Below are 9,679 nucleotides of genomic sequence, written 5' to 3' on the forward strand. Positions count from 1 at the left end.
GAAGAAATGAATCCGACCATATCTTGTAATGCATTGGCGGGAATTACCACTCCTCAAACCATCAAGATAGAAGGACAAATCAAGAAGAAAAAGATAATAGCGTTGATTGATTCAGGAAGTACCCACAATTTTATTCATTGTAAGGTAGCAAAAGAATTGAATTGCTTCTTATATCCAACACCAGAGTGTCAAGTGATGGTTGCAAATGGAGGAACAATAAATTTCTTGGGAAAGTGCCATAATATCAAGCTATCCATGGGAGAATATGTAGTGACTAGCCCAATGCTTTCCATTCCAATGGGAGGTGCTGATGTTGTACTAGGAGTCCAATGGTTACAATCCTTGGGTACAATAGCTTTTAATTTTAAATAACCTTTCATGAAATTTTCTATGGAAGGAAAGGAAGTTGAATTAACGGGTATTGCAGGGAAATCAGGAAAGATAATCAACTCTAACAGTATGACAAAGCTTCTAAAAAAGGAACACAGAGGTGTAATTGCATAATTATGTTCGCTAGATGTTTCCACATTGGAATCATCTATTTATCCAGATCTCCAAAAAGTCTTGGACAATCATTCCAAGGTATTTGAGACTCCCAAAGGTCTCCCACCTATTCATGATCATGATCATGCTATTCATCTAATTCCAAGAAGTGTTCCTCCAAACATCAGGCTGTACATATATCTCTATGCCCGAAAGAGTGAAATTGAACGTATGGTTGCAGAAATGCTAGAGGCTGGTATAATTCAACCGAGTCAAAGTTCTTTCTCTGCTCCAGTAGTATTGGTGCACAAGAAGGATGGATCATGGGGAATGTGTCTGGATTATAGCGAGCTCAACAAGCTCACTATTAAAGATAAGTTTCCCATTCCTGTCATTGATGAATTACTGGATGAATTGCATGGATCAATTTACTTCACCAAGTTGGATATTCGTTCAGGATATCATCAAATCAGAATGAAGACTGAAGAAATTCCGAAAACAACAATTAGAACTCATGAGGGTCATTATTGATTTTTGGTCATGCCTTTTGGCGTTACCAATGCACCTTCAACATTTCAAGGTTTGATGAATTCAATTTTCAAACCATTCCTTAGAAAATTTGTGTTAGTATTTTTTGATGATATACTAATCTACAGTAAGTCTTGGAAGGATCATGTTGAACATGTTGATAGGGTGCTACAACTATTGGAGGAGAAACAATTATATGAAAAAAGATCCAAATGTTTCTCTCGAGTACAAGAGATGGAATATCTGGGTCATATTGTATCTCATGAAGGAGTTAAGGTAGACCCTAGCAAAATTAAAGCCATTAAGGAATGGAAAATTCCCACATCCATAAAGCATCTGCGAGGATTTCTCGGGTTGACAGGGTATTATCGCAAGTTTGTTAAGGATTATGGGAGAATAGCAGCACCTCGAACAACATTATTGAAGAAAGATGCATTTTCATGGACTCTAGAAGCAACAAAGGCATTTGAACATCTTAAAGAGGCAATGTACCAAGCACCGGTCTTAGCTACAACGGACTTCACAAAAACCTTTATTGTGGAATGTGATGCTTTAGGAAACAGAATTTGTGCTGTTTTAATGCAAGATGAAAGACCCATTGCTTTTGAAAGTCATCCAATCAAGGGAAAGTTTTTACACAAAGCTATTTATGAGAAGGAAATGTTAGCAATACTCCATGCAATTAAGAAATGGCGACCCTACCTAATGGAAGACACTTCAAGGTAAAAACAGATCATGATAGCCTTAAATACTTTTTAGAAAAAAGATTATCCTCTGAAAAGCAACAAAAGTGGGTCACAAAGATGTTGGGTTATGACTTTGAAATCATCTACAAAAAAGGGAAGCAAAATATGGTGGCAGATGCACTCTCAATAAAGGATGAGGATGTGGAAGCATTGTTGTGCACCATTTCTATTATCCAGCCAGATTGGATAAATGAAGCAAGGGAGGAATGGAAGAATGATGAAGAAGTGTGGGAACTTATTCGAAAGTTACAACAAGATTCCAGTATTTATGATACATTTAGCTGGAAAAATGATTCGTTATGGTACGAAGATCACTTATACCTCTGTAAGAATTCCCAGCTAAAACAAAAGATTCTTATGGAATTGCACACTTCTCCCTTAGGAGGGCACTCAGGATTTTTAAAAACTTACCACAAGGTTAAGAAGGAATTTTTTTGGGATGGCCTTAAATCAGATATTCAAAAGTTTGTGGCAGAATGTTTGGTTTGAACAATGTTAACTTTGAAATGGGAACTGATACTGTTACCTGTTTCGTAGAGATAACAAAAAAGTGACCTGATTTTGAAAAGGGGTGATGTAGAACGAACATGTTTTTTTTAAAGCATAGTTTTTGGCACTTTAATTTTTTTATGTACATTACATTTTAGAATCCTTTTAGAATGGTAGTGATTTTCATGCTGATTTAAAAAAGTGAGTATTCTGCATCACCCCCTTTTTTTAAAAGACCTGTTTTTTGGCTTTAAATTTTCTAATGTATAAAATGTAAATAATTATTTTGTAAATTTGATCATTTTTGAAGTGGTCGTTTTCTTCACATTTTCTTGTTTTTTATTTTAATTTTAACCTTTTTTTTAGTGAGGTTTTTATTGTTTTGCATTTTTAAATTAGGAGGTCGATATTTAGAATTTTCAATATTCTACATATTTATACATCCTTAATTAATTTTTCAATCCACATGAAATAATTGTTTCTAAAAAACAATATTTTTTAACAATGAACATAAAAATAACCATTTTTACCATAAATATAATAAAAAACTACACGTTTTGATAATTTTTTGGTAGAATTGACATGTCAAAATCACAATTTTTACACGAAAATTTTAACTAAAAATGGTTAAATAATAGTTTTTTTTATGAATTTCATGTCAAAAAAATAATAATAATCACTTTTTTTCAAAAAATAATGATTAACTTAAAAGTTAATGCGAAAATCACATCTTAGAAATATTGAACGCATAACAACCTTAATTGAGTGTTTATTCTTCTCATAAAATGTCAAAGTCAAAACATTGCAAAGCTTTATTTCCAAACATAACTTAAATTTAATCAACAATGTCATGTAATCCAAACTCTTCGTCCTCTAGGGTTTCATCATTGTTTTCTTCCACAATATTTTTTGCTTCCTTTTGCTCATTTTCCTCTTCTAATGGATCTTTGATGTCTGCAAATCTCCCAATGTATGTATTTCCAAACATTCCATGTAATGGTGGGTGGGGTTCCTTTGCCTTTTTTGCCACATGTGATTCACTAAAGTCCCCTTTCTTCAACCCAATTTCTTGCATTGCATCTGGAAGAAATTGAAAAGCATTAATTCTTTGCTGAATGAAAGGCTGAAATGTTTAGAAATTTTCTTGAATAACTATTTCAAATACCATTTATGAAAAGATGGTAATGCAAGCACATAGAACCAATAAATAAGATTTCAAAGATGCAAGAGAATGTTATTGCCTAGTGGACAAATCTCTAGTCTCTATACAAACAAGCTACACCAAAACCATAAAAAAAACTAAGCAAGTTATTAAACCTTCTTAATTATAGTTTATTAAGCATAGGTCACTATGTGTTAAATATCATAGTCTAAAAATAAAATAAGTAACTTGCACCTCAAACTTACATTGAAAAGAAACATTAATACAAATGATCCAATTTCAATTGAGAACAATAGTTTATTATGCGGAAAACAAAAAGAAAAAACCCTTCTAATTCTAATTTAAACAAAGAGAAAATTTCAATATAAAAAACTCAACACCCATATCTAGATACATTATCACCACATCTCTTTGACTACAAATCAAGCACTAGAGAAAATTTTTAATATAAAACCCTGAGCATCCATATATAGATACATCAACACCCCATATTTTTGAGTAAAAATCAAGAACTCCTCTTTGTACATTAAAAAGGAGGGATGAATCAATCTATCTTGGTTTATGAGGAGCAATGAAAGGAATTTTTTTTATAATCTTCTAGTTTAGATCAACTAAATAAAAAGGTGTAGTAATTAATCATTCAGTTTGGGTTGTTGTTTCTAAAAGGGTATGGCCCAAAATTAATTATGTCCAATGTCACTTCATAATCTAATGATATGTAAGAAAGATCTCTTCCACTTGAATTAATAAGACACTAGAAACCTCACATACTCAAAACAAAACTATTGAAAACCAACTTGATTCAATAGACCTAATCAAAACAAACATACAAGAGAATGTAAAAATGAACATTTGAGTATACTCAAATCTTGAAATTTGTGATCCCAATTCATAATTTTTTATTTATTTCTATCTCATCATATGTTAATTATTTTAGAAAAAGAAAAAGACACCTACATTTCTATCTTATTCGGAGTTCATTATTTTGGAAAAGAGAAAGAAACCTATGTGTTCATCTAGAACATGGAGAAGAGGTAAACCGTGTTAGATTGTCTCTTTTTCTTTCACAATACACACCAATAACCACTCTTTTTAGCTTGCCAAGATTATTTAGCATCAAAAAATATCTGACAATGGAAGATTGGCAAATATTGTGTCATACACAATGATTGGAAAATATTGCGTCATACCCAATGAAAAACAAGATGGGAAGAAAACAAATAGATGTGGCAGATCCATGGGTGAAAAAGAAAAGTCATAAATACTAAACATATTGCAGATTTTTATAACTGCTTGCAAACCTGGCATAGATGCCTAATCTATGCATCATGAATAAGAGATTTGGATAGGTTATAATTCTAAGCTTAATAGAATTGTCACAACTTGTGACTTTACAAACTCCTTTTTGTTTGGGCACAAGAAGGTCCTATAAAACCACAAGCACTTCTACCTTATTATTCATGATGATGCCAAAATCAATAAACATATTATATACATTTTCTTCCTTATGTCACCTCCTCAACGCCCATGTCACTTTTATAAAATAAAATGTATTTATCATTCTACTCAACATTCATTTTTATCAAAATTCAATATTTTCACAAACATGAAATCACTTTAAAACATTTTATACCAATTTTATACCAATTTTCAAAATTAATAAAACAAACTCAACTAATTTAATAATGGTGAATTGTAATATATAGAAAGAACTCACTACATATCATCCACTACCAATGTTAATCAAGTGAAGAAAAAAACACTATAATTCATCCAAAGGGTTGGACTGTTGTTCCATGGGAATTTTTCGATGACTTAGTCTACCAAAACGATTACCAGAGATATGACAATAGACCCCCACATATACAAAAATACTTTAGCTAATAACGTGGTGAGCACAACAAGGATCTTTTCATACCTGCACTCTTTAGTGATAAGAAAACATCGCAGATTTGTGAAAGCCCATTTCCTTGGGAATCTAAAACATTGCATATGAGTTCAATACCATGTGTTTCAAAATTCGGCATTGTTTTTATATAGTTAACAAAATAATTAAAATAGCAGATGGGGCGATTCGTAGCAGATGGGGCGATTCGTAGCAGATGGGGGCGATTTTGAGAATCACCGGGTGGTGGGGCAATTCTCAGAATCGCCCCACCACCACCCCGCCATCAGTGGTGGTGGTGGGGCGATTCTGAGAATCGCCCCACCACCCAGCGATTCTCAGAATTTCAAAACCCAAAGCTTTTAAAATGGTTTAACTGAATTTGCTAGGTTATTTTAGTTATATAAAAATGATTTTTTACATGGTTAAATCAAATCAACGGTGTGGACAGTTCTCCCAGCTGAGTGACTAATAAAATCTTTTTTCATTATCAGGAGAACAACATATTCATAAACCACCCCTAGATCATGCAAGTGTCTGCATGCCCTAGCCAGTGTAACCAGTATATCTTTTTCTTTCTCCTTTGAAATGCTATGTGCGTCAATGTCACTATTAATGTTAAATTTATCTTCCAAACAATTGCAAAGCCATGAAAGGGCAGAAAAAGACATTGATACGGGCTGGAAATGCATCCCCAAAGCCGAGTAATAGGTCTGCCGAGAGTATAAATTTGTCAATGCAACGAATTACGCTGGCACGCAGTTATTCAACAAGAAATAGAGTTGGAGTACCAACTAGTTTTCAAATCACTTTCAAGGCTTCTGAGGGGGAACACTCTGGGTCCCTCAAGTTTCAGAATTGAAGTTATGGATGCATACCAGAGATGTAGCCCTTATTAATTGAAGTTTCATTTTACGCAATTAAAGTTCATCTCAGGAAGGCTGCATGAAAGAGAGAAAGCAATTATGTCTAAGCTGGAAACCCATTCTTCATCTGTAAAGAAATTCACAATGGATGCTAGGCATTCTTGCAAAATGCTAGAAAGACAAAGAAGTTTACGATCTAAAAAGCACCGTGTTACCATGACTGCCAAATTCTCTGCTCCAGAGGCTGTTAAATAGACCTCGACTTCCTTGCCCAGCAGCAAGCAGCCACAAATTTGACCCAAGACCGAATATTCTCTGGCGGCCCATCGTAGGAAAAATCATCTTTATCTTCTGAGAGAATCCAATCATCTCCCATAAAATCTTCCAAATATCCATATATTTGAACATTTTCTTTAATTTGATCATAGGTAGGAACCTAATCAAGAGTACAAAAGCTTGATGAACCCTCAGTTCCTGAAAGAATGATGCTACATAAGAAATCACAAGCAGACATCTCCACATTTTCATTTGATGTGTGTGCCATTAAATTGAAGGCCCAACATACAGTAAACTCATCACAGTGACTACGAGATAAAATCAAGTTGAGAAGACAACCACTTCTTAAAAGCTCTACCATGAAAGACTCTCCATTTTCAGCACTCAAGCCTGTCATTAATCTAAGCTCGTTGTTTTTTGAAAGTTTTTGCAATAGGCGACTCACATCAATTGGGGCGATTCATAGCACATGGGGGCGATTCTAAGAATCACTGGGTGGTGGGGTGATTCTCAGAATCGCCTCGCCACCACCCCGTGACCAGTGGTGGTGGCGGGGTGGTGGCGTGGCGATTCTAAGAATCGCCCCACCACCTGGCGATTCTTAGAATTTCAAAACCCAAAGCTTTTCAAATGGTTTAACTGAATTTGCTAGGTTATTTTAGTTATATAAAAATTATTTTTTACACGGTCAAATCAAATCAGCGGTGTGGACAGTTCTCCCAGCTGAGTGACTAATAAAATTGTTTTTCATTATCAGGAGAACAACATATTCATAAACCACCCCCAGGTCATGCAAGTGTCTGCATGCCCTAGCCAGTGTAACCAGTATATCTTTTTCTTTCTCCTTTGAAATGCTATGTGCGTCAATGTCACTATTAATGTTAAATTTCTCTTCCAAAAAATTGCAAAGCCATGAAAGGGTGGCAAAAGATATTGATACGGGCTGGAAATGTGTCCCCAGAGCCGAGTAACAGGTTTGCCGAGAGTATAAATTTGTCAATGCAACGAATTATGCTGGGACACAGTTATTCGACAAGAAATAGAGTTGGAGTACCAACTGGTTTTCAAATCACTTTCAAGGCTTCTGAGGGGGAACACTCTGGGTCCCTCAAGTTTCAGAATTGAAGTTATGAATGCATACCAAAGCTGCAGCCCTTATTAATTGAAGTTTCATTCCAAGCAATTAAAGTTCATCTCAGGAAGGTTGCATGAAAGAGAGAAAGCAATTATGTCTGAGCTGGAAACCCATTCTTCATCTGTGAAGAAATTCACAATGGATGCCAGGCATTCTTGCAAAATGCTAGAAAGAAAAAGAAGTTTACGATCTAAAAAGAACCGTGTTACCATGACTGCAAAATTCTCTACTTCAGAGGCTGTTAAATAGACCTCGACTTCCTTGCCCGGCAGCAAGCAACCACAAATTTGACCCAAGACCAAATATTCTCTAGCAGCCCATCGTAGGCAAAATCATCTTTATCTTCTGAGAGCATCTGCTCATCTCCCATACAATCTTCCAAATATCCGTATATTTGAACAGTTTCTTTAATTTGATCATAGGTAGGAACCCAATCAAGAGTACAAAAGCTTGATGAACCCTCAGTTCCTGAAAGAATGATGCTGCATAAGAAATCACAAGCAGACATCTCCACATTTTCATTTGACGTGTGTGCCATTAAATTGAAGGCCCAACATACAGTAAACTCATCACAGTGACTACGAGATAAAATCAAGTTGAGAAGCCAACCACTTCTTAAAAGCTCTACCATGAAAGACTCTCCATTTTTAGCACTCAAGCCTATCATTAATCTGAGCTCGTTGTTTTTTGAAAGTTTTTGCAGTAGGGGACTCACATCAACTGTTGGAACAACCAGTTTTGGGGAGGATTTCTGAGAACCAAATATTCTTTCACCCCATGATGCAACCTCAACTGTTGCAACAATATTATGCACATGCCTTTCACACTCACTAACAAACTCAGACAATTGCTCCTCTTTCTTCTTTCCTCGTTTATCATCATCCTCATCTGAGCTATCAGATGAGTACATCCTTGCTTTTTTCGACTCTCTTTCAACAATTTTAATCTTCTCTTGATAATGGTCATGAAGAAGCTCGTCCAAACCAATGAGAATTGCACTTTTTTTTCGGTCCGGAACCTTGTGCAGAGCCTTGGGGGGGGTCAAGTCCTCCATTTCAAAGTCCAAAAAATCGGTGTCCTCCATCTACTCTGGAGCCAAATTATTAATTGAAGTTTCATTAATATAATTAACTCATTATTATTATATTCGATGAAAATCATGTTACCTACTATTATTTATCACAATGAAAATCATGTTATCTACAATTATTTATCAATGGTGGTAACCTACAAGCTTTTACTTTTATGGCATGTTTCTGATTTTCAAACTAAAATATTAAACTCCTGACAAAGTCAAAACAATTTTAAAAAACATCCTCCAACTAAATTATCACAAAAATTATTTACCATCTTCCAAATTTTAAATATTTATATTTAATAGATAAATTATCCCATAAATAATAATTTACCAATCACCTATAACCTTAGTCTCTATCAAATAAATAATATAAAACCTATCACTTCTGAATTGACATGAGGTTCGCTTTCAATCTTATGATATTTTCAGAGGAAAAGATATTTCCCATAATCCGGTGGGTACTTAGTAGCAAGTGCCTTCACTTTATGAATCCCATATTTTTCATACTCTACATGCTGCCTTGTCCTTAACTTATCTTAGATTTTGTACTGTTTGTGGAAAAATCCTAGCATTGCGAAAGATCTATGGGAAAGGGTCACTGAGGTGGATATTTTGTAGTGTGTGCCTTTAAAATTGAGGCAGAAATGTTATCATATCTATAATATTTGGGAAATGCCATGGAATTTTTAAGCATAAAGTTGAGGCAGAAATGGTATCACAGTAATAATATTCGGGAAATGACATGGCAGTATGTGGTCAGCCGTTTGATTGTTTGTGGATATAATTGTTTGTATGTTGTTTTCATGTTAATACTGACAATGACGATCAATTAGAAAAGAGATGAGGTGTGATACATCTTACAGTGTGTCCGTTCAGCAAGATAAGACTCTCAGAGATCTTGTACATATTCTTCTCACAATTCACCACTTGTTGTAGGTACTTCTGCCAAGTTTTTCTTTACGGAAACTACGAATGAATATTAAGCGGAAGTCAATTTAAAAAACTAAGTAATATATCTTTTACATTGAATT

The 9,679-nt window shown here is 34.7% G+C and overlaps 1 pseudogene; it reads right to left on the reverse strand.

Moving 5' to 3' along the window:
- Nucleotides 1-7,605: 7,605 nt before the first annotated feature.
- On the reverse strand, nucleotides 7,606-8,663 carry LOC149199729 (uncharacterized; annotated as a pseudogene).
- Nucleotides 8,664-9,679: the final 1,016 nt, after the last annotated feature.

Source organism: Pinus tabuliformis, chromosome 2_1 (genome assembly GCF_031772625.1).
Source record: "Pinus tabuliformis cultivar Carrire ecotype Pingquan chromosome 2_1, CPIR1, whole genome shotgun sequence".
NCBI classification, from domain to species: domain Eukaryota; kingdom Viridiplantae; phylum Streptophyta; class Pinopsida; order Pinales; family Pinaceae; genus Pinus; species Pinus tabuliformis.